General features: G+C 50.9%; 1 protein-coding gene across 4 annotated transcripts in view; it reads right to left on the bottom strand.

The window, feature by feature from the left end:
• Nucleotides 1-13,034, bottom strand: part of DAAM1 (dishevelled associated activator of morphogenesis 1) — a 95,360-nt gene extending 82,326 nt beyond the window's left edge. For 2 of the 4 annotated variants that reach the window (XM_074583681.1, XM_074583684.1), the window contains exon 1: nucleotides 12,923-13,034. The gene's annotated coding sequence lies outside the window, so the exon portion shown is untranslated. The remainder of the gene's footprint in view (nucleotides 1-12,922) is intronic. The other 2 variants (XM_074583682.1, XM_074583683.1) reach the window with 2 other exon arrangements.
• Between the last annotated feature and the right edge of the window lie 12,900 nt (nucleotides 13,035-25,934).

Raw genomic sequence — 25,934 nt, 5'->3', positions numbered from 1 at the left:
GCTCGCTGGGAATCATTTAAAACAGCAAAGAGGAAAGGCAGAGCACAGGGCTGGAGTCGAGCCCACCAAACACTGTGGGGATGAAAGGGCAGAGGGCTGAGGATGTGACACTACCTGCTGCAGCTTTCACCCTTGCCAGGGCACCTTCATCAGATGCGCTGAGCGCCGATCTGCTCCCAAGCCACCGGGAAAGGACAAACCACCCTGCCCTTGGAAAGCAGTTCTCTGCTTTTCTCAACTAACAAACAGGCATCGCCACAGAAGCCAAGGAGTTGGTTTTTCAAGGGTAAAGCTGATTCCCCCTCCCTTTTATCTAAAATTTGCCTCCCTTCTCCATCTGTAAGCCAAATAAGGGATAAAGCAGGTCACTGGCTCATTCTTTTAGGTACCATGATGATATATAATTATTTTTTTTTTGTTAAACTAAAGGGAAACTCATTCACTTAAACACTTCAATCAGCTTAATTATCCGTCTCCACGAACTGTTTGGGTTTCTTTTTTTTTTTTTAAAATAACAGAAGCAATCAATCAATCATCCCACAGAGGGCAAACACCCATTTCCCCTGGAAGGCCCCACCTCCAGCCACGGCTGCAGTCATCTGGGCTCCTCCCGGCACGCTGGAGCAGAGGAGCGGGAGATCTCGGGGTGGGCCAGCACAGCACACCATGTCACACTGCCAACGCACAGGCAGATAAGGGGGTTAAATCTAGCTGGTCACATACTGCAGATAAGCAAAACGGCGAATAGCGGTTTGCCAGCCTACAGCAAATACTGGCACAAGTCGCTTGCAAGACTGTCACCGGGTATTTATCTCAGAAGTTGCCAATATTGGACACCCTGAAGCCACATTTCATTAAAGTTCTCCTGACGAACGGCTTTCTTCGCTATTTTGAAACCTGCAATTGAGAAGGCTGTAAAGACAAAGCAACTTTTGGCTTCAAGGCTGGCATCCCAGAGAAGATGCAGCAGCGCTTTTTACCAGTTGTGACTTTTTGGTGTTTCAAGGACTCTCGTGGGGCCAAACACAGAAGAATCTGAGATGCTGTCACACAAGACAAACCTTGGGAGATAAAGCAATCCATCAGCTCCGGCAGAGCACCAACACAGAGCAGGGTACAAACAGGTGGCCCCCAGCACGCACACCGCCACAACTTGATGATCTTAATCCCAGACACATAAATTCCCACGTGGCACCTTTGGACTAATACAGTAAATTTCCCCACTGGCATTTAATTTCCCTTTTGCCTTTTAAGACTAAAACTTCTTCCAACTGCTGCTCAAGCTGACCAGCAGCTTTTTATTCCTTTGCATCCAGAAACACTGAACTGCTGCCTCTGGAAATTCTGCAAAGATGGAGAGGGCCCTTTTCTCTGTCCTGAAGCCACCAGCTACGCCCAGGTAGCTGCAGCATAGCCACTAAACTCTAAAACCTGTCAGGTGATGGAAAGCTTACGGCTATGCTGCAAGAACTGGTGCTTCCAAAACCTGCATCGCCCAAAAACCCAGAGCTAGAGATCTCCACGTGGGTTCCTATCAAGTATGCTGCACCTCATCTGTGATCCAGATACAGGTTAGCAGGAAAGCACAAGGGTCTTGGCCATAGGATGCCCCATCCTGCTCTCCTCCCAGCTGCATCCCGCGTTAGCACATTTTGCATAATCAAAATTGGAGCTAGCCTCCGTAACCACAACTCGAAGGGTATATTTAACTCAACTAGAAGACTAACAAGATTGGGTCCACCACAGATTAAATTAGCTGAGCCTGCTTACGCCAGGAGCTTCCGTCTGCCATTGACCGCACCTCGCATGGATTTTTTTCCTCCTAGGTCCACAACTTGGCTCATCTACAGCAGCTACATCCTTGCACAAGCACAACATCGTGATCCCACCACCAACACCCCATAACCCACAGCTGGCAGAGCCCACACTCCCAGCTCGGAGACGGGGTGGCAGCCGTCAGGTGGCAGCCTGGAGGGCTGCGATGGGGAAAACAGGATCCTTTCCAACAAAGGGAACACAGTGTTTTCTTTCCCTCCTTCTCTTGAGATCACTCTCCCGACCATTTGCCCACAACAGAAAAGCCAAGCATTCAGGGAAGAAAATAATTAGACTGCGCACTGCTTGTCTGCAGTTACTTTACAAACAAAGGTGATCATAACCAATGCTTGCATCCTAAAGGAAATCCCAGCGCCCTCCCCCCACCTACACCTCCCAAAGCAGAGAACAAATCCAGCTGCTCTGCAATCTTATCTTGACGCAGAAACATTCTGGGACAGAGATAGAGGGGTTCCCAGAAGGAATGGTTTATTAAAGGCGTCTTTATTTAGTCGGTTCTCTTCAAAACCACCACACTGAAGTACTGTTCCCAGACCAGTTTTCATCGCAGCAGCAGCAAACACCACCCAGGCAGGGTCCCCCAGACCAACGATGCAACGTGCCACCCCGGAAAGCCGTCAGGTTTCCCCAGGGTAAATAGCAGCCCAGGGGCATAAGCCCAGGACAAGACACTTTGGGGGACCCACAGCTGAGAGTCACAAGGAGCTCCTGAATGCATCCTGGTCTCACTCCAGGGATGTTATAGGGATGAGGACCAGCACATTAATGAAGTCCACGGGACGTTCCCTATTTATCCAGCAGCTCTGCCTCTGACCCCGTGCCAGACACACTACTGCGGAGGTTTGCACACTAGCAGCCAAATATACCTAATCCCAGACTTCAAGAACTGGAGCTATAAAACCACTACACAAAGAGGCTGCGGTTCACATGCATCCCCGGAAACCTCCCCGCAACCAGCACCTCTCTATTTATCCAACACGCGATCTTTACACGTTCAGCTATTTTCATCCCACCACGCTATTAACAGATGCAAAAGGCAGTTGGGTAAGGCGTTCGACAAAAATCTCATTTAGAGATCAAGACAAGCTTAATTGGTTTCTAGCCAGACCTGCACAAAGATGGGTTACTCCACAAATACAGTTGCTAATCTGCCCATTATACTCCCTAAACTCCCACCGACAAAGAAAAAGAAAATAAAGAAGAGATGTACAAAGGAATGCAGTATTTTTAGCATGTTACTTCCAGCGAGTAACACATCAGAAGCAATGAATTCTGCAAGAACAAGGGCTTTGCTTTGAAGGAGAGGATAACCTTTGAAGGAAAAGGATAACCAAGTGGTAAATAAAATAACAAAAAAAAGACCTAATGTAGATTTTCCACCGGCAATCTGCATCCATTTCAGGTTCTTGAAGAACATTTCCAGCAGCTATTGTTTCTGTGGGCAGGCAGAAGCAGGGGAAAAGCTTATGCGACTGAGGAGACATCACGTCACAAGTGACGGAGTAGAAAGGATGGAAACCTTCATGATTCAAAAGCACAGGGCTGAAACCCTGGAGAGGTGAATTCACTTCCTAACTTAGCTGTAAAAAAAAAATAAATAAAAAAATCGCGAGTTTCCTGTGTGATCACATCCTAGATGATTTATTCAAAAACATGGTGTTGAAAAGTGAGGGAGGGTGAGGAAGCAGGAGGAGGAAGGGGAAGACGGTCCTGTGGGCCTTTAATAGGCTTAGGGTTAGACCAGCACTGGCAAGCTGTTAACATCCATCTGTGTTGGGCGCTGCACAACCTGGAGCTGGCGCTGGGAAAGCATCCCACAAGCATCCCACGAGTGCAGGTAAGAGTCCACCCTGCTCCTTTGCCCAGATGCACGACACAGGCTCACCAATGCCGCATCCCCAACAGCAGCATTGTGCAATCTTTCATAATGCAGAACTCCAAACAGAAACAAAACCACGTGCAAAATGGAAAGGTTAGTGATAATTTCCCCTCTTGATGCTATGCAAGAATTTAGAAACAAGAATATAAAGCTGTCCTCCAAATGCAACATATTATAAATTAGATGGCAATGCAATTCCAGGGCTGCAGAGCCAGCTGCAGCAGCAGCACAGGTAGACAGGTGATGAAAGTGCTGTTTGGTTACAACTTCTCCCCTTGTGCAACAGCTCAGGACTCCCAGGAAGCCTGTTTATTTTCCCAAACCTGAGCCAATTATGCTCGGTGGGAAGGGCTGCATCCAAGGGAGAGCAGACCTGCGGATCCTCCAGGAGGACAGAGCCGAAAACAAGGTCAGGACCAGAAGAGACAGCGGTCATGTATTCTGAACATTTACAGCAACATCCCCCAAGCTCCAGAGCATCTTTGCAAGAGCCTTTTGCAGCACATGGGTTCACTATAGGGCAGAGAGTCAGAGAGGTGTTTTTCCAAGACCTTCTTCAACCATGACCATGCAAATACAAGGCTTGGCACAAGCAAGGGGCAGCCCGGTCCCAGGCCTTGGACAAGGGCTGCCAGGCATGGAGATATGGTACTGGTGTCATCCCAAAAAACTGCCACGGGAACCTCAGAGTGAACAGATTCAAACTTTTACTTTCAGCAGTAAGGGAAGCGGTAATTAACAGCACCAAGTACAGCCCAGAGGCCGGGTATGGACATCCCCATGACATTATCTAGCAAGGTGACTGTTGGATGCGTTTTGTTTGGCTTTTCCTCCCCCTGGAAAAATGAGCACCCATTTTTCCACAAGTCTTTCTCCCCCCTCCCCATGTTGCCCAAAGAGTCAATTTCCCATGTATCTCAGAACGTACTGTAACAGACTCCAGCTGCAGCTGGAGCCCAGCTCTTGGCATCCCCAGGGATGGGTTCCTCCTTAATTGCTCCAACACCCCACAGCATACCAGAGATGCCAGATCCCCAAAGACAGAGTCTCACCCCTGATTCCCACCAAAATGAAAGACAAAGTCCAAAACATGAGGCAAAGGGAAGAAAATGTGGACATGAGGCAACCCAGCTACACCTGTGAGACACATCATCACCGCTATCTCACACGTCTCCCACCCAGTTCAGCCTCATCCCCTGTGCAAACCCAACGGAGCTTCCTCTGATGCAACTCCAAACGATCGTTTGGAAATCTATCTGCTGATTATTTTGAGGTTAAAGTCCCTCTTTACTATCTTTTTCTCACGTTATAGGATGCCTTGAAAAGCCTGGGAGGTATTTTATGGATTCAAGGAAAGTCCTGGCATGTCAACTGTGGGAACGGCACAATTGCATGACTATGTAACCCAAATCACAGCCCATCACGCATCACTGCAGCTTGAACACAACGACAGCCACCGCTGCACCACATAAGAAATAGCCGTTGAACTCTGTCAGTGGAAGAGCAGCACGTAATACAAAAGTAAATGCGAGAAAACAATGAGCATAAAGACTCATTTACAGCCCCATACTCAAAAGCCAACTGACTGTAGGGATTACAATATTTAGCATGCTCCAAAACTTTTCCTTGACATCTTTTTGCTCCATGCAATAGGCAGAGATTTCTTGTGGCTCTAGAGCCACCAGCTATTTCATGTGCAATTTGCCAGGCGGCACTCTCCACAGAAGATAAAAGGAGCTGGAGTTTATAAATGGATCCGAATTGTCCCCCAAAAGCCTCCAGCTTCTTTGCAGTATGCCTCCAAAATGCTGGGGTGAAGAGGCAGCACATGGGCCAAGGTCTCAAAACCAGCCTCTCGTACCCAGAGAGCTTTGCTAAGCGAGTGGCTTATATAAAATATCTGTCAGGATACCCATTTGAAGTGCCGGCTCTTGCAAACAAGGTTGCTCTGGAGGCACCGGAGATTAGTGCAGTTCAAACAGTCCTTGGCATGACTTACTGGAGCACCCAGGAACAGATTTGCAAGTTCAGCTTTTCTCCTGCCCAATGCTTGTCTGGCACTGCCGAGCAACATCCAGGCTCCTGACAGCCTTAACCCTGCCAACTCCTGCACATGGAGGTTGAGAAACAGGGATGGGAGAAGCTCTGTGCTTGACCACAGGACCTGACAGCAGAAGAAAACCCAAGGCAGCATCACCATGGGGCTGCTCTTCTCCCGTGCAGCTGGAGGAGCTCCAACACCAGGGCGTCCAAGAGCAAGCTGGGCGAGTGTCCCTCGGCAGAGGAACAGCAGCCAAAAGTCATGCATGGGATATGCAAGGAGAACGGTGCCAAGCAAAACAGTGCAGCTGAAAATCACCACGCATCCCAAAGGCTTAACCTGATATTAAGGCAGAGAGCAGCCTCTCTTCCCTGCACCGGGCACACAGCTGCAGCCAAGACACTCCTAGTGCCTTGGGGGCAGAGGGGAGGAAACCTCAGCAAATGAAGCATCCTTTACATGCAATTTCTGTGAAAGCCGGGCGTGGTAAAGGTATACACCTTCTCCCAAACACATCTCCCCCATCCTCAGCTCTGGCAAGAAGGTTCTGTGGTTTCCAGAGGTGGCAGCATGAAGGAATGGGAGTGCAAAGGGTGCCTGGCAACCACCAGAGAGAAAGGTTTACACAAACAGATTTACAGCTGCTTACATCCACACAAGCATCCTTGCAGGAAACAGCCACACTGGACGTCAGCTACCGCAGATGCTCCAGAGCGGCACAAAAGAGTTCACAGCTCCTTGAAGTACTGTTCACTTAGAAGATGCTGAGGCCAAGCAAGGAACAGGCATCCAGAAAAAAATTTTTAAAAATCTCATGGCTAGGTGAAAGTCAGATGGACACGCAGCTCCAGAGAGCCACCTTGGTCTGCACAAAAGAAATACTCAGGAGCAGCAGTGGGGCAGACCCACCACAGCCTAAGCTAAGTATCGTGCAACACATCTGAGCCAGAAAACATTCCTCCGTGGCTGTGCTGTAGCAAGCAATTCATCTTGCTTGTTTGGGGCGGTGGAAATAGAGCTGGACTGCTCTTCTCTGCTGGATTTGCTGCTAGAAGAGGTCGCACATAACAGGCACTGAGCTGCTAGGACATTACCTGAGCAGCATAAAATGCCATGGGTCTTTCCACTACCCTGACCCGCTCTTACACCCCAGACCTGAGCAACTGCAGGTTCCATCCCAGAACGATGACCCTCTGCATCCCCCATTCTCATACTTCAGTTTTCTTTGATTTTTAGGGCAAGTAACACCCTCTCCTCCCGGCCCAGGGAGTGCAAAACTGGCTCCCAGGTGCAGAGCCCAGCCCCAGCTCTCCTGCCCTCCAGCCTCGGGGTACAGGCGGTTTTGTTCCTGTCTGAAAGTGGTGTGTGCACTTTCCTGCTTGTTGATAGTCTACCCTCGAATACTCAACCCTAAAATCTCTGAGGATGCCCAGCTTGCTATAAGGACCTCCATCAGGAAGGTAAGCTGATCTTCACTCCTGCCAAGCACTGAAGGAACCAACGCCCCACAGAGCTTTCCCCAAAAGCTGCCAAGCTCCGTAGCTAAGTTTTGCATGTTGGTACAGGGCCCAGCTGCTGGTGTTTCATGCAACCCCCCCAAGTCAGCCTCTGAATGGCACAATTTTGAATTGCCTTCCTTCTGCCGTAGTGCCTTGGGTCAGGATCTGCCAGCAGCCCACTCCATCCCCACCAGGAGACTGGCATGAAAGCCCCATGTGGAACACAAGCAGCAGGGAGCAACGAACACCTGGAGATCCCACTGCATTTTCCTCTGCTCTCCTGAGGATGCGCACAGGTCAGATGAATTAATTAGGTCCTTCCCCTCTCTTAATCTCACTAGTGTCTGGCTGCTGCTGAGTTGCTTTGAGTTTTTGGCACAGCTGCTTTCCATGCAAAAAGGGATGAGGAGCCTCAGTACAAAACTCCTGGGAACAGCCCAGATCCAGAGTCTGGGAATTTGGTCACTGGGTTCAGCTTCTGAAAACTGTCCCTTCAGGAGGGGATAGTAAAAGCAGGAACAGTCACCTTCGCCACAGAAGCCAGAGCTGGACCCTTCTGCTGCTCCCCGGCCACACCCTCCACGCGTTACCCCATTTACCCTCTTGTGAAAACACTCACAGGTTGATGGAGCGGCCTGGAGAGGGACAGCTCTGACTTCCAGTCGGTGAAGCTGCGTGCACAGGGAAGACATGATTCAGGTAAGCAGCGCATAGCTGAAAGCGCATCGCTATGCAGTGCTCACCCAGAGGAATGCAGAAGGCGAAACATGAAGCCACTTGTCTGGCAAGGTGAACAACCCTTCAATCATCTGCCAGGCCCTGCAAGCGCTGGGTAACTTTGTGCTCTGGCTTGAGAAAGACAAGGACGCCTCCAACCAGCAACGTACCAGCTCTTACTAACTGCGCTGCAAACGTGCTGCTGTATTTCCTCAGTGCCGAGTCCAGGAGAGTTCAGCGAGAGAGAGCTCCAAAATGATGTAAAAGAAAAATCCACACAGCAGTGAAGCAACTGGCACGCCCTCCGGGAAGAGACAAGGCGTGAAGAGCAACGCCGCTCCGGTGGTTTGACACGTTAGCACTAGTGAGCACTGCCGTGATGACCAGCGGGCGTGTGCCATGGTGGGTGAGAACATGCCCGCCCACCAACACTGCCCCTGCAGTGGGTCAAGGCAATGTTTTGAGTACAAAGACTCTCAAGGCAACTCAGTCCATGAGGACTAATATATCGCGTAATTTATTGAGTCATGATAATAATGACTCATCAATGACTGTCACCAGGTTGGGCCACCCCATCCATTTGGCTGATTTAGGAAGAGGCAGGAGCGATTTCCTCGCCCGGGTGCTCGAAGCAGCACAAACCTCTTCCATTTAGCAAATTCACAACAAACTCCCCCAAAGGGGTGGGGGTGAACGCAGGAAGAAGCACGAACACAACAGGGTGATCAGAGCGCACAGGGGTTGCTCCAGACCTGGGCGCAGCGTGGGACGGGATGCCCTTGGGAATGACCCCACCCAACTTTACCACAAGAAAAACACAGGGCAGATGTTCAGACAACTTCACACGTTAGTTTGGTTAATTTGCTATAATTCAGGTGGCTGGTGCTCAGACCATACTAGTGCTGAAACAAAGCACCATCAGCTCAGATCATGAAACTCTCCAGTCAACTAACCACATCTCTATGGTGTGCCAGGCCGCTTCTCTCATCTCCACCTCCTTTGGTTTTCTTCTCAGCAGCCACAAAGATTTGAAAGCTTTATGACTCACTGAGCTGAGATTTTCTAAGCTGCCCCAGAACTCCTGGTTCTTCAGTGTATTCCAAAACATTACAACGCACCACAAGGACAGAAGACACCAAGTGCAAATGATCTCCTGAGAGGGTGGGAGGGTAAGAAGGCATCAGCACAGCTTTCCTCCCAACCCAGCTCAGCTTGAAGCAGCAGTGGGGGGAAAGAAGAATCAAAGGCAAACAGCAGATCACACCCAGTGTCTTGCAAGGGGCAGAGGATCCTCTATTTTTCGCATGAAATTGAAAGTTGGAAGTACGTCATTAAGGGTGAGGGAGCTAATGCAATGTGCAAAAAAGCTTCTGCTGGCATATTTAACTTCTTTCCAACCCTTTACTAGTTGTTTCTCTCATCCTACATCATCATATGTTTACTGTACAGTAAAAATGTACAGTAAGTAAATCTATATGGCTTAGCATCTAGATTAACCAACACAGAAGTCAGGATCAGACATTCAGTATTCCTTCCCCAATTTACAGCCCTTTGTTCAGATCACCTCTTTTTTTTTTTCAGCACGGTGCTGACATCTGTTGTGGTGCACGAGTGAAAAGTACACCTTAAAAGGAAGGGTGGCGGGGGGGGGGGGAAATCAATGTGGACATGATTTGAATTTTACAGCATTTGGCTGCCACAGCTTGCAAATAAACAGCTGTCACTGCAGGTCCATGCAAGCTTAACAGCACAGCAGTAAAACGCAAGATTTTTCTTCCCCTTTTAAGAGTTTTACTTGTATAAAAAGTGTACTTAAAAAAAAAAATGCAGGATAAAGAACTGTAGTTAGGTCACACTCAATTCCAGCAGAATAAGCACATCCTGGTTCACATGGCCTAACCAGTCACTCCATGGCAGTGACAGCTTTCCGAAGCCAAGTTAAGATATTTAATTACCAGCATCAAGTCAGAAACCAAAGCGTCCAACAAAATCCTCATTTGTGAGCGAAGCCTGCAGAAATCTCGTTGAGCAGGCTTTGTCAATCTCCAAAGCTGACAGCTGGATGCCCTGGCTTATCGACTGCTAGAGCACACACACAAAAAACCTCTGAATACTTGCAGTGCCGAGCAAGCCTTCAAGGCAGCCCTGCCACTCTCTTAAAAAGGCTCATATAAATAGGCAAGCTTCATTTATTAATACTTCTGAGATAAAAGTGTCTGTGTAGGAGCGGCTCAGTGTTTATCTGCACAGCTGGAGGATGGGCAGAAGAAGACCACCCGCTCTGGGTGGTGCATCTGTCGGCATCCTCAGTCAGTTTTTAACCAGTTCAGGTTATACACACAGCAGGCAAATTTGCTACCTGGGCACGTGGTGGGCCAAAGACCTTCAGGCATCAAGCCTGTGTCGATGGTCGACACAAGCAAACTGCAAAGCAGGAATGTGGAGCGAGAGGGGACGCACTCCTAGGTGGCTGGTAAATGGTATTTGCAAGGAGCCCAGCTGCCCAACAGCTCCATGCCTCCCCTGCGCTGGGTTCCTCAGCTGTGGCAACGACAGCATGGGACAAGGGAGGGAAGAAACCAAAACAAAGCACACAAGCAAAGGGAGATAAACATGACCCAGTTAGACCGTCTGTCCCCAGCTCCTGCCCATCCTCAGCAGGAGGGCTCGCCTGGTACCAGAGGAGCCAGCCTGCCACGGCCATTCCTTTCCTGCTCTCTCCCGCCCCCCTGCTGCAAACAAAGGGTCAGATAAGGAGCCAGCTCAGGTCAAGACCGGTTTGACTCCATTTCAAGCCCAGGGGAGCAGATTCGGTGCTGATGTTACACCTCACCCATCCTGTTTGCATCCCCAGGGCGGAGGCCAGGACGCAGACCAGCATGCATGCCTGGCTGGCTGGACCCAAAAGCCCTAGGGTGGTGGCAGGGGCACCACCGTCAGAGTGCACGCCAGACGAGAGCTGGCTGGAGTCAGGAAGCGTCAGTGCTTCCTGCTGTCCTGGTGTCACATGTTGGGCGGTCAGAGATCACGGACTTTGGCTTTTGCTTCCTGCTCCCAACAGCAGGGGCAGGTCCCAGTGTACGGCCACCGGGACAGCAAGGTGAGTCACTCATTAATCGAGAAACAGCAAGGTAGATGCCCGACAAGCCAGGCTGGGGGGTCAATGCACACTGAAATGAACCCCAGTGCTCACAGAAAAAGGTCCAGACGCTGCTGGACCCATTTAGTCCTGGTGGGACCAAAAGAGAAGCAGGCAAGGAATGCTGTTGTCTTTGGAATACATTGTTTTGAGCACGGGACGATAACTGGGTTACACTGTGGTTCACCACGGTGGCCTTAATACACACCACCACTTGATTTTGTATGCAGTATCAGAATCGACCTCTAGAGAGGGGAAAAAAAAAGAAAAAGCGTTGTTCCGACATCCCTCTCAGTGCAGCTGGGAGAAGCCAGCTGGTTGTACAATGCTGAGTGTCCGCAGCGCTCAGGACTGGCTGAAACCACCAGGGCAGCCTGTGCCCATGAGCTCCCCTTACCCTGGCACCTGGCAAGGGGGGGGCTCAGCCACGCCCCATGATCTCCCATCAACCTTCGATTTCCACTGAGAGCTCCTTACCCTCCAGTTTGGCAGCACGCAGCCCTGTCAGTTCAACTGACTTTCATTAGGAGGAGAATTATCATCTGTTTTTGCCTTAAATTAGCCTTGATCACTTAAAGATGCAGAAAGCCTGTTTCACATGGGTGCCAACGCAAGAGGCACTATAGCCACCTACAAGTGGAGCGGACCCCAAGGATGAAACTCCACTGTTAATACTAATGATTTTGTGCCTGGCGAGTCAACATCAGGCAGGATCTGACCGCAGCCATCACACACCAACGGCAGCAGGTCCCAGCCTCCGGGGCTCACAAGCAGCAAGGGCATCATCCTTCCTCCACACAGGCCCCCTGACGTGAATCTCCCTGAATTTCCAGCCCAGTGCAGACAGTGACAGGCCTGTCCTCCCCATCTGATAGCTCTCTGGCTGGTGCCACAAACCCGCTTGTTCTCTGCCGCTGATGCTGACGCAGCTGTAGCCCAACACCAAGACACGCCAAAATCCTACTCCCACGCAGGCTCCCACATCAGAGCACTGGGCTGGACCAGAACGTGCCCACAGCATGGTGTTTTACACCAGTGCTGGTGGCACAGCACATACAGATGATTAGGAAGCCCCAAACTGCTACGCCTGGTAGGGCGGCATGGCGGGGGGGCGCAGAGACCACCCAAAACCCGCCTTGCTCAGCCGGGGGAACCCCATCCCCGGGGCCCTGCGGCTAAGCGAGGGGTCATATCCCGCCCCTGTGTGGCTCAAGCCCGGTTCGGGAGCTGCCGCAGGGGTGGGAGCCGCCGTGCCAGCAGGAGCCGGGGATGAAGCAGCCCTCGGAGCCGTTGCCATGGAGAAAGCAGCGCAGCAGCATCGCGCATCCCACGCCCGCGGGTGGGCGCCCCCTGCCCGGCGTCCACAGGGGCGGGCACCGCCCGGGCACGGCGGCGGGGGCCCCGCTCCCCTCGCCCAGGCCACACCGTGGCCGAAGGGCGCGCTAGGCCCCGCGGGACCAGGTAATGCCGAGGAAGGGGGCGGAGGGGGGTACCGCGGGCCCCCTTGCTCCCCACCCGAGGGGACAACCCCACGCAGCGCCCCAGGGTGGGGCGTGGGCTCGGCTCCCGCTCTCCCCACCTGCCTCACGGCGGGGGAAAGCAGCCCCCGAGCGTAGAGAACGCCGGTTCCCCATCCCGACACCGTGCCGGCTCACCCGACCCGACCCGCCCACCCCCCCCCTTCCCCCCCTGCACAGCCAGCGCCCCCAGAGCACGGCAAAAAAACACACACCCCCTCTTTTCCCCCCACCAAAAACTACTCGGCCGGAAGGGGAAGAGGGACGAGGGGAAGCCGGGCGCGGTGGACTCACCCCGCGAACGCGGACCGCCGTACCTGCCGGCGCGGCACTCGGCTGCGCGGCGCGGAGCCTGCCCGGCCCCTGCCCACAATGGGCCGCGGCCGCCCTGCCCCGCCCGCGCGGCCCCGCCCCGCCCCGCGCGCTGGCGTCAGCGGCCACGCCCACCCCCGCCCCTTTCCCGCCACCGCCGCCGGGAGTTGTAGTGCAGGAGGGGCAGCGGCGGTGGCGTGGGCACGGCGGTGGCGGTGTCCAGAGTAAGGGGTGCCGCGGCCGTGCGCGGAGCAGGACACGCGGTGCGGGGTCTCTCGCCGTAGCTTGTGTCGCAAAGGAGCCCCAGGCCACCTCCGGGAGGTGGGACGGGAGCAGGGCGGGGAGGGTCCAGCTCCCACCCAGGCAAGCAACGAACATAAAGTTTTCATCCGACCGGCGACACGGGTGATCACGGACACGCAGGATTAGGGTCCCAGCTGCCTCACGGAGCTCTCCTGAGCCACAACGTTCTCCACTTGTCAGCTTGGATTTAAGAACTCAATTTTCCAGGGTTTCCCATCTCACATAAATCAGAGCAGCATTCTGTTACATGGCTGCATTTCCACATGCACTGGAATAACCACATGGTGTGAGATAAGGCTATGGGCTTCACGCAGAAGTAGGTATTGCTTTTGGTGCAAATCAGAACTCCATAGCGTGTAATGTTTTAGCTTAAGTAAACGGTTTTTTCTGGATAAGAGGTCAAGCTACTTATATCTCATATGAATTTTTTTCTCAGCAACAACTGTATGGGAAGGTCTGAAAGGCTGGAAGGGATTTACGGGGAGTGTTTTTCATATGGAGCCCGCACAAATTGAAACAGACACAAAGGAAGAGCCAACGATGGGAAAGTAAAGAAAGAGCATCCTTAGGGCAGTTGATATCAAAGCATGGAACAAAACGTAACGTGAGAACAGGATAGGTTATACACAGCCATCCAGACTCCTAGAGGGCCTTCTGTACTAGCGAGAGAGACAGAAATGTATGTATATATAGAGTCCACACAGGTGCTAGACAGGTTAAGCACCTACGGCCCTGACAATGGCTTTTTCTGCCCATCTAAGCTCCATCACAGGATTTGATCTGCAAAATGAAACTAGGGTCAGACCCATAGTGTTTCAAGCCATCCTATATGGTTTCAGTCCAAACCCCCACACTTCATACCAAAATCCATATTCCAAACAAGCGATCTATACCACCCCTGGAGAAAAATGCAACAGAGCCTCAGGAATGGTTATGCCCATTAGAAAAATTTGTTAAGACGTCAGCTGGACGTTTTTGTTTTTAAGGCAAGAAAGTATATTTTATCGCAACAAAGCCAGCATTCCATAAAGTGGATTTTCTCCTTCTCACCATGCCCAGTCCTTTTCCTAACCTCTTCTGGTCTTCTGTAGTAATGGGCTCCGCAGGATAAGTGTGACTTGCCAGGGAAAAATCTATTTCACTTTATTGGTTGTGAATTTCAAAGCAATCCCAGTTCCCTGTTACTGGGCTGGCTTCACCTCTAAGCTTTTTTAAATCACTCTTACAGCCTAGCCTTTGGCAAACAACCACCAGCCATTGAGCTGCCATCCTGAGAGTGAATCTTTCAGCAGGGAATCCATCCTGCCCCTTCCTGGAAACTAGTCAATACTCTGAAAACTGAAATAACGCCTTCTAAAAGCACCAACACCTTTCTGTAGACGTGCCTGTCTTACCAAGGGCTTAACCATTCCCCAGAAGGACGAGAGGATGCAAACTGCTGGAGGTTCCCCAGAACCTGTCTCTGTGTCCGTGCCAGCCCACAGCAAGAGATGCGTTACTTTAATTCCTGTTCTAATGTGATGTGATGCATGAGGTATCACATCTGGGTCACGGTAGGGCTTGTGAAATTTCCAGTGCTGGGACCCTTCTTTGCGGAGGGACACGTTGGAGGTTTTATCTCAAGCCGAAGTACCAGGAAAGGGGCTCACAGATCATACTGGCAAAAGGAATAGTTACAAATTGCTACAACCGGCTGGTTTTTGCACAGGGGTACTGCAAGGACCCAAGATGCAAATGGCAACGTACTCATCAGTGTGCAGGTGCTCTCTTAATGTTACCTTGGTGTTGGATCGACGGGAGGTGGTAATCACAGGAGCAGTTTTGGGGTAAAAGGTGTCAAGGGCAGGTTATTGGGAGCAGTAGGCCTAATGATGGTGCCGTGAAACTGGTGGGACACAAGGACAAGCATATCTCTAAGTGTACTGGGGAGGAGCCAGCACAGCTTTTGGTGAGAGAAATTATAACTCACAAAATCTACTGCAGTCCTTGGATGGAGTCAAAGATTTCATGGACAATGGAGATCTAATGGATATAATAGATACGTATTTCCTAAAGGCTCTGTCGTCTGTCAAAATCCTTCATCAAAGGCTCTTGAGGAGAGTAAGGAGCCATGAAAAATTAAGTGGCTTAAAGACAGAAACCACAAAGGCCAGACAGGGATGGTCAGTCTCTGCAGTGAAGGGATACCCAGGGGAATTTGGTGCAGATCTGAGCAGGGGTCTGTGCTGCTCAGTGTCTTCATTAGTGATGTGGAAGTAGGGGCCGGACACTTGGTGATAAAATGACAGATGAAATTCAGTAGAGATAAATATAAATTACGAGCCTCAGAGGAAGCACTCCTAACGTCATGCACACAGCGATGGGCTCTAAACTGACCGTCAGCCCACAGGAATAGGATCCTGGGGTTATAACAGGAAATTTGGTGAAAGCATCAACTCATTGCTGGGCAGCAGTCAAGAAAGCAAATAGACGGGTATGAGCTAATGAAGAAAGAGGAAAAATTATTGTACAGATTCATGGTTTGTTCTCCTTTTGAATACTGTGAGCAGTTCTGGTCTCTGTTCTCACCAAAGAACTAATGATCAAAGATATGGAGCATTTTTCACTTTGGTAACTGGCTAGGCTAGGACTATGCGACGCAGTATTTCTATACAAGCCTCAGGCTCAGGAAATCCTGAAGCTGCAGCCTGCTGCAGGCTTGGAGAGTTTACAGGAAAATATCCCTGTTCACTTCTCATACCCTTGGCTTATCACGCACCATTGGTTATGGGAGAGAGAGGGTGCTGGGCAGGATGGTCCCCAGGTCCCACCCGGCACAGCTTTTCTTACAGTCTTGCATTCATGTCTTTTCCTCCACAAAATGCCCTCCCAGTACTCCCCTTCCCACTCCTTTCCTCAAGGACATTTGTTAACCATGTAAGGATGGTTTGATCTGGAGGCTCCCAGCCTGGGCAAGCAGCTGCTTTATGGTTGGCACCTGGAAGTACATCTTCCTCATTGAAAAGTCGCAGCCATTTTCTTGTAATTGCCTCCTTGGAGTTTGTTTGGAGGCTGCCTATCAAGTCCTATTGTGTTGCTTTCCTGCTTGTTTTTCCAACAGCCACCTATTAAATTAAGCTCCTATATTCAGACAGAAAAATAACCAGCTGTCCAGAGTCTCTCTGGCTAAGTAGGACACATGCAATAGTCATCATGTAAGACAGATGAGCATCCAGCCCTGAGAAGGGGAGAACATGGGTACCAAGCCTGCCTGGAGAGTAATCCCTATAATGCCTTGTAACAGGAGGTTTTTGATAGGGTTTTTTCACTGGATGCAAAACTAAACCAGGATTTTCTCTGAGCTGAGAGAAAGAAAATGGGTTTCTTGTTCTAAATCTGTAAGAATATACTTGGTATTGTTCATCGTTAGCTGCTCACTGGACCCTACTAATGTTCTCTGAGGTCAATCCGTGTGAGATCAATACTGTCTTATCCCTGGGGGAGAGTTTTTATGTGTCTGTTCCAGTGAAACTTGACACTGCTGATTCGTTTGAGAGTAATGGAATATGGAACCCATCCCCTTACAAAAATTAAATAAAATTGATTTTGGAATAAAAAAGCCCTCTTTCCTTGAGGTTATAGCCTTTCATGTTGCACAGTTGATCTGCTCAGCAGAAAAATGGGCCGTAGATTTTATTTAATTGCTGTTTTGGTCTAAGCCAAAGACTTGCACCAACCGAACAAAACCACACTCTGAGCTGCTACCACCGTCCTACTCCACTGGATCTTACTCCACAGGGAAGATTTCCATCAACTGCAGTCAGGGCTGGTCTTAACTCAAAGGTAGGAGACAGCATTATGCTTTTTGCTCTTTCTTTGATATGAGGCTTTTAGCATACGTAGAGGACCTTTTGCGGCTCTGTATCTGAGCTGGGAGGTTCTGCTTGAAAACAAACCGCACCCTAAGCCAGCATTATCTCTAACAACGCTAAGCCCAATCTTGCCCCATGATTCACATCAGCTCCCGGCAGCTGGCAGGGGGAAGCAAAGCTTTGGCGTAATGTTTCATAGCCTCAAAAGGGAAAATAAATGCATTCCCAAGGCAGGACTCAGCTGTGCCTGCGTTGTCTGAGAGCGTTAGCAGAGACTTGGTGGATTTAGGCCCTGATTCTGCAAAGTCCTTAAGCTTGTAAGGAATTTGTAATTTGCTTGTAAGCAAATTCCTGTTCACTTCAATGGCATTTAATCAGATGCACGTAAATGCTTTATGGGGTACAGGGGAGTAGTACGTTGGTGGAGGTGGGGCTATTTAGCCCAAGCAACAGACTTCTTTTCCAACATTTTCAGAGAAGGGTAAGATGTAAGAAATAATTAGAGAGCAGATTGTGAGACTTCTTGCAAACAGCTACTGCCTCTAGTTGAGGTCTTCCTCCAGACCTGCCCTGTCCAAGCGCACTCTCTGCTGGGAGATGCTGGCAGAGCACAGCCTTCTCCAGCTGCTTCCCCTGCACAAACTGCTGTGACCTGAGGGGAACGTTTGACTTTGACAAGTAGTGGTGAGACATAAAGCACTTGCAGGCCTGCTGGGGGTGTAGGAAGCCATTAATAATCTCAGTGCCTTGGCCAGGGTCTTTCACCCTGTGTCTCTCTGCGGCTCCTGTGGTTGCCTTCCTCCCCTCTCATCTGCTCTCTGCAGCCACCAGAAGCGCCTTGTGCTACCCTCGCCATCCATCCTCCTGGCTGTCTCCCATGAGATGCTATGTGTGTGGCCATGCCCTGGTTTGGATCATCTAGCTTCTGCATGGCGTGTCTTGGGCAGGCTCCTGCCATGCAGCTCCTGACTGGTCGTGAAGTCAAAGGCGAATCCTCCTCCCTGGATCCTCCTGCCGGTGCCAGGCTTCACTCATAGCCTTGTGCCAGCATCAGATGTCAGGTCTGGGGGTAAATGTGCTGCTCAGGGTGGGTCAAGGGCACTATCTTTTTCCCCCTAGATGCCTCAACAATGGTAGAAAACAAGTCATTCCTGATTAGGGATCTGTAACTTCGCCCCTGTCTTTTTTCTTCCCCCTGTTCCTGGAGATGACTTTTCTTGCACTGAATTCTATTGAAGGTACCAGACAAAACAATCCTCCTGTTTCAAGGTAGACACGTGAAAGTTCAGTGCCCCATTATATTCCTCACATCCAGGGTTATTTATCTCCCCAGAGCAGGGAAAGGAGTAAATTGAGGGGTAGCGGCCAGGGAAGCAGTGAAGCAGGAGGAAGAGGAGAGAAGGGGTGGGAGAGGGGTGTAAATCAGTGCCTCTTTCTCGAGGACAGAGACCACTGCAGATTTACACCAGGTGTTGCTCGGGCTGTCAGAGAAGGGTTTAACAGGGATGCATACACAGCCTACAGGGAGAGCTGCTCTTACTTGTTCACATCTAGCAGGGATTGAATTTATTGCCTTTGCAGATGGGCCAGCAAAAAGTGAGGGCATCACTTAAATCCCATGTAAAACCTCAGATTAAGGTTTTGCAAGAAGTGCAAATGGGGAAGTGCACGTGGCCTGGCCAGATGCTGGCTCCGTTGCTTGGGGGAGTGGGCTACAAACCCATCTTGCTGTGATGGCCCATGGAGGCAAGTGAGGCTGTTGCCTTATCAGTAGAGCGTCCTTTGCTCCAGAGCTGTGGCAGAGACAGAGTGAGGAAGTGCCAAGTTGCCTTAGGCTTATGCTGAGCCTCCATCCTCTTAATGGAGCATAAAACAGTTAAACACCAGGTCACCAGGTGGGTCCCAGCTCAAGTCTGCCATCCGTTAGGGAGAGGAGCTTATCCGATGGGAATTAGGAGTGCTCATCAAGGGCCTAACTGCATTTGAAATATCTTAATCCTCTTGATTTTTGATACAATTCAGTCTTCTAAGCACCTATCTTTTGCAAGATGCCTAAGCCAATTTTTGGCAGCATTTGTCCCTAGCGACTCAGCCAAGGTGACACGTGGAGCCTATGGTTGACCTTGGAACTGCTCCCAGATACCCTGAGTCCTGGCCGAGTGCAGTAAATCACAAGACAGTCTCTGCCTTGCTCGCTATTTTAGTCACCCTGATTTGTCCTGCATCATTAAGTTTTTACAGTGCCTGATTCCAGATGACTTCAAGTTTGTGCCTCCTGTCTCCAGTAAGTGCAGAGCTAAGAGGTTTTTTTCCTCCCAGAACAGGGGCTGGAATGTGAAGACTCAGCAACCAGCCCAGGCAGGAAAACTTCTCCCATCCCTGACAGCTGTGTTACTGGACGTACACGCTCCCAGTATCTTTCAAAGCATCAGTGTGGCTTTTTCAGGTCCTCATACTGTATTTCTTTCTAATAAGCAGGATTCAGGACAGATCTGATACAAGACTTGAACAGTGATGTTACAGTCAGCGAAGCAGTGGGTCCTGTTGCATCCCTGTCAAGAGATCATAGGGCAGGCATCCTGCATAGATGGAGCGACCACAGGACTGCTCCAGCCTCCCTGCTCCATCCCTGGGTGCTCATGGGATGACATCAGTGCCCTGAGATCATCTCTCTTGGCTGGGTATATTTGCTTATGGGTTTTCCCTGGAGGGCTTGTGGTTGCTTTCCAGTTGCAGTTTCTCTGCTGGGAGGACTTTCATAGGCTCTCATGCCCTTTTCCATGGTATCCACGTGCTGCTCTGCTCCAGGGTCTCTGCGTTGCCATGGCTTCATCAGCTCATCGGAGCCACTCTGCTGGGAGCAGTGTTTGTGATGGGGAAGGAGAGGCATTGCAGCTACCTCTGGCTCCTCAGGGCTGCACCAGCAGGAATGGCTCTACTGGTAAGTTTCCTAGCTGGGCATGGACACCACAGGAAAGTTCTTCTCTTTACTCTCCTCAGCCTTTTCCCTGCTTTCCCAAGCACACAAACCTCTCCTCCTCCTTCATCTGCCTTGCAATAATCGTAGGTCCATGCACCAGGCTCTGGCCGATATCCTGGCAGGACTGATGTCTTCAGTATCTAAAAGCTGTCTGTGGCTGGTGCTGCTCAGAGGTCTCAAACTCAGCTTGCAGCCTTGGGAGAGCACCACCTCCCCAACAAAGAAGGAGCCCCTGGGAGAGCTCTGCCGTGCAGCGCAGGGCTGGGGGCGGTAGGAAATGTGGTGGTGACAGCAGTCTCCCTGCACCACTGCCCTGGTGAGATGGATGGACCTCGGCCATGCCCTCCCTGCCCCAAATCACTGATGACACAAAGGTGTTGCCAAACTGGCAGAGGGAAATCACGGTCACACCAACAGCAAGAGGGACTTCTCCAGTTGCAACCTCCTTAGTCACAGCTGGATTACTAACCCCATTCTTATATTTTCCTCAGGGCAGCATGAGTAAGAGCTGACACCTGGGGCTGATTGTTGCCTCCAGAAAACCTTAAGGAGGGAAATGCTGATGGGACTGTCAGGCTGTTTAATTTTCAGGCCAAATTTGGGGAGCCAAATTGTTGCGCTAGGAGTGGGATGCTGACTCAGGCACAGGACGGAGCCAGCCCAGAGGGTCCGTAATGGAGAGGGCTGCTCCAAGCATCCTCCAAGGCAGTGTCACTAGGAGGCGATGGGCATGCATATCTCAGCCTTTTCTACCATCTCTGAAACACTTCAGTCCCTCCAGAGATTATATTCAGGACGTGGGCTTGTCTTGGAGAAAAGGCCCCAGCTCCTGCAGCAGGCCTGGCCTGTTCATGGCTCTCCCTGTTTTGATCCATGGCAAGTCGCGGGTGAGATCAGGTCTTGGAAGCATTTTTACACCTGCCAGATGCCTGCCTTGTGTATAAGGGACAACACGAATTATGAGCCTAGGTTACAGGGCTCAAATACACGCCAAGTCTCACGGATCTCCTGCAGCTCCCAGCTGTGGGTATCGCAGCAGCCCTGGGGTCCTGGCTCCAGCCTTCCTGCAGCTGGCCTGGTGTTTGCAGCGCAGGAGGTGGGAGGTGATGGCCCCCCATCTCTCTCCGGGGCTGCAGTCAGGGTCTGCCCCCAGACCCCGGGGTGATTCCCCTCCCTGTGCAGACCTGTGAAGGGGAGAAAAGGGAAAGAAGAACTTTCCCACTTGAGATGGGAATGAAACCTCACTTCCCTGCCACCAACTGCCGAGGCAGTGGGAACGTGAGCTCAGCCCCTAGGCAACTTAATGGGCTTTTAAAAATACCCTTTGTATCGGATACATTCTTCTTCCCAAGGCTTGCTGGCTCCACTCCAAGGGGAAACCTTTGATTCTGCAAATACACTGCAATTATCATCCCGAGGAGTCTCAGCTATCGCCCCCCCCCCCCCGCCTCCAAAAGATCAGCAGGATGCCAGCGAGGTGCTTAAATCATTTCATCCTAAGAAAGCCTTGGGCTGTAACAGCTTCCCTGTTGCTCGGAAAAAGCCACCCCTCTCCCAACAGCTTGGCTCCATTTTTCTTCCAATGATATCGTCGCTAGTGGAGGAAGGGCAGGCAGCGTTGCGGAAACCAGGCCACCGGGGTTCCCGGTGATTTCGTCAGTCTCGAAACTGGGGCTTGCGGTGATTTATGAGCTCGCAAGAACCTCCCCATGGAGTTATCTCCCCCTCCCTACTTTTTATCGCTGTGCAGATAGGGATTCAGCAATAGAGCTCTTCTGGGTACTGTAACAAGCTTGGTCTGTTTGACAGTTGCAAATATTTTTCTCCAACACTGCACAAGTCCATGTGCACAGGCTGCTTTCACCAGCGTTGCTGCTACCAAGCACCGAGAAGAGAAGCTCAGCTTGGCCTGAGGGAGCCCAAAACCAAAAGCCTGCCAAACACAGCACCCACTCCCTGACTCCTATCCCTTGCTCACGATTCCCCTGAGCTCTCCACATCTCCTCAGGGTAGGTTTTTATTACTTTTAAATTGCTGGCATTTTTTTTTTCAAATGTATTTTTATTTTCTTCAGATTATACAAATCCTGCCCTTCTGCAGTGCTCCCCAGTCTAAGGCTGAGATTTTTTAAAGGGATTTCGGGGAGTTAGGTGCTCCTCTTCCAGCAGGAGCCCAGCGCTTCTCTCCTTGTTGAAATCCCCCTTTAAAGCAGGTCATCAGTATTTTTCTGCAGATGTTTTTCTTAGAAGTCTAAATAAAGCTTTCAAGTTACAACTCATTGATGTGAGGCCAGATTCAGAGCCTAGCAGTTCCTTTGTGTATCCTCAGCTTGTTTGGGGTTTTTTTCTTTTATTCTGGGATAGTTGCTTGCTGCCAGGGCTTGCTGCAAAGCTGTGCACTTAGCAGATCCCTCCTGCCACGTTCTTCCCCCTGCCAGTGGTGGCGTAAGCTCGTAGCACTGCTGAATCCAGTCCCTGCAACTCCCTTGCACGGTCCCTGCCTTTCTGCAAGGGCAAAGGATTTTGCAAGCAGGAATTTGTTCTGGCCATGGGATCACCCTCCATTTGCCATCCGCAGGAGCCCCAGGGAAAAGTGTGCTTCCCCCCGGTTAAGCAACCAAGCCAGTGTCTGTCCCAAGACGGCGTCGCATCCCTTGCAGACCTGGGACACAGATGGAGTGTCATACTCATGGAAATTAATCATATGGGGAAGGCTGATCCTGTTTGGTGACACACAGCTGTTGCCATGCAGATCCAGCAGAGGCTGAAATGACGACACGGTGCCCCCTTCTCTCCCCTGTCCCTGTCTTGTCTCCATGTGCTTGCCCCAGCCATGTGCCACTCACTTGATCACGCTGGTGTGGCCAAGCCAGCCAGTTCCCCTGGCCAGGCCAAGATGAAGGCGATGGGAGTGCAGGAGGCTGAGCCAGCTCTGCCACGAGGAGAAACATGGACCCACAGTTTAGGGACCAACACAACCCCAGAAATCTATAGGCCAGCAACAGGATGAAACCAAAAATCCACTCCTATCCTTTATCAAAACTGCTGCCACTTTCTTAGGATGTTCCAGGCATGATTCAACATTCATTATCTTCATTGTGCTGAAAATTAGGCTGCAATCTTTCCAGATAATAGCTTTATTAGCTCTGTATTATTCTTTCTACATGATTTATTTACACTAAGTCCAGAACACTCAAAGCTTTCACTGGGACAGTAAGATCAGTTCAGTAGATGACATTTTACGCTGTGTCTTTTACACTAGCAAAGATCCTGTGTAGAAGGAGCTATCCCAGGCCAAATGTGCTCTGCTGATGAGGTCTCTCTGTTTCAAGGAAGCTGTACATGTTAGGGATGCATCCCCCACCAGTGAGGGAAGGTCATTTCCTAGGGCTTCAGCACAGGCAGTGGGCTGTTGTGTCCCTTTACCTGCTGCTCTGGGCAGATGGCTCTGCCAGGGCTGCTCCTGGCCAAGAGACAACCAACACCTGTGGTGCAGTTCACCGGGGACTCTTTCTTGGTCTCCCATGACCCATCTGCCTCCATCCATCCATCCTGCTCAGCGCAGGCTGGCACCAACCAACCCTCTTTTGGGTTTACTCTCCCAGAGTAAGGCCTGTAAAAGAAATTAGACTCCACTAATTACTGATTTAATGATAATTTCATGGGCTCCTGGCTTCAGCCTTTCTCATCAGTAAAGATAGCACGGGCCACTGCAAACTCGTGGCAGCCCAGTGTACCAATCCTGGGTACGAGGACTGATTTGAGTTGGCCTCAAGAAGGTCCTGCTGTATACATGACACCCAACATGCTCCGAGAATATCCTATGGCCCACCTGAGTTCAGTAACTGCAAAAGCAGAGCTGGAAACAGGCTCTTCATGTATGTTCTTGATAGCCTCGAATGGCCCTGTTCTGCTCCGTTCACTCCTTGAAGAGGGATTCGCGCTCAGGGAGTAAACGCTTGCAACATACCCACAACACAGGCACTGCGGCTCCCCCAACAAACCTGGCAGATGCTGTGGGCTAGCTTTGATGTGTATTTCTTTGCTATCTGAAAGAGTCTCTCCTGGAAGGGCTTGGACTGGAGGCTGTATATAAAAGCAGCTGCTGTTTTTATTGGGCTACCCTCCATCTGTTTAAAACACAGATGCCCTGAGTGATTCTACTGGCAGGAAGTGGAGGTGAAGAGGCTCCTTTGGATGTGCTCAGAAATCGTCTCTGCATCCAGAACTCCTTTTAGAGATGTTTAACATCATCCATCTTTCAAGCCTCTCAAAGTACTGCCACGTCTCTGGGGTTTGATATAAACACTCAGCTTCAGAGGCAGAGAGAGAGAACGGGGCAGGCAGCACAGTTACAAGACATCCTGCGTCAGAAGTGGTGCAATTTGTAGCTGCGTGAAAACAGCCTGCCAGAGAAACAGGAGATCTGTGAGATGCACCTCTCCATTCCCAGCACAGCCCAGAGGCAGCCTGCCAGCCCCAGAGCTGGTGCAGCAACATTACCGGCTGCTCCAGGAGCACAAGGATGAAGCTCTAATGGAACTACAATAGAGACCGTGCTCATTTGTCTTTGCTGTCTGTACTCCATATCAACCAGAGCTGTCTGGAAGCAAGCTCTGGATAACATTTCCTGGACTGTTCCTCTTCAAAAGCCCAGTTCCAGCTTTCTGGAGCTGCCAGCAACATACTGCCCTGGCACTGCTTCTAACTGAAGCTCTAGTCATCCAAGAAAGGAAAAGTTGGCTGGTACCTCCTTTTGAACCACAGGAGGGGAGTCTCCATTCCTCTCCCCACCTGCGGTCCACCCACCTGTATCCCACCTTGAGCTCTGCTACCCAACAGCTGTCTGCCACCACCCAACCCAGCTCCATCTGCTGCTCTCTCCCATACCTGTCCCTTTGCCATCGGGACATACCTTCCCTGGGCACAGATGTTCAGGGGGGCTGCATGGCAGCACAAAGAGTCCTGGTCCCCCTTATCACAGAATCACAGAATGGTTCGGGTTGGAAGGGACCTTAAAAATCACCCAGTTCCAACCCCCCTGCCATGGGCAGGGACACCTCCCACTAGACCAGGCTGCTCAAAGCCCCATCCAGCCTGGCCTTGAACACCTCCAGGGATGGGGTATCAACAGCTTCCCTGGGCAACCTGTTCCAGTGCCTCACCACCCTTACAGTAAAGAATTTCTTCCTTATATCCAATCTAAATCTACCCTCTTTCAGTTTGAGGCCGTTACCCCGTGTCCTATCATTACATTCCCTGATAAAGAATCCCTCCCCATCCTTCCTGTAGGCCCCCTTCAGGTACTGGAAGGCCGCTATGAGGTCTCCCTGGAGCCTTCTCTTCTCCAGGCTGAACAACCACAACTCTCTCAGCCTGTCCTCATAGCATACGTGCTCTAGCCCTCTGATCATCCTCATCGCCCTCCTCTGGACCCGTTCCAACAGGTCCATATTCTTCTTGTGCTGAGGACTCCAGAGCTGGATGCAGTACAGAGAGGTGGGGTCTCACCAGAGCGGAGCAGAGGGGTAGAATCACCTCCCTCAATCTGCTGGCCATGCTTCTTTTGATGCAGCCCAGGATGCGATTGGCTTTCTGGGCTGCAAGCGCACATTGCCGGCTCATGTTGAACTTCTCATCAGCCAACACCCCCAAGTCCTTCTCCTCAGGGCTGCTCTCAAGCCATTCTCCGCCCAACCTGTATTTGTGCCTGGGATTGCCATGACCCATGTGCAGGACCTTGCACTTGGCCTGGTTGAACTTCATGAGGTTCACACAGGCCCACCTCTCAAGCCTGTCCAGGTCCCTCTGGATGGCATCCCTTCCCTACAGTGTGTCAACCATGCCACACAGCTTGGTGT

Source organism: Larus michahellis, chromosome 4, assembly GCF_964199755.1.
Source record: "Larus michahellis chromosome 4, bLarMic1.1, whole genome shotgun sequence".
Lineage (NCBI taxonomy): Eukaryota > Metazoa > Chordata > Aves > Charadriiformes > Laridae > Larus > Larus michahellis.
This window is presented reverse-complemented; position numbering and strand designations above follow the sequence as displayed.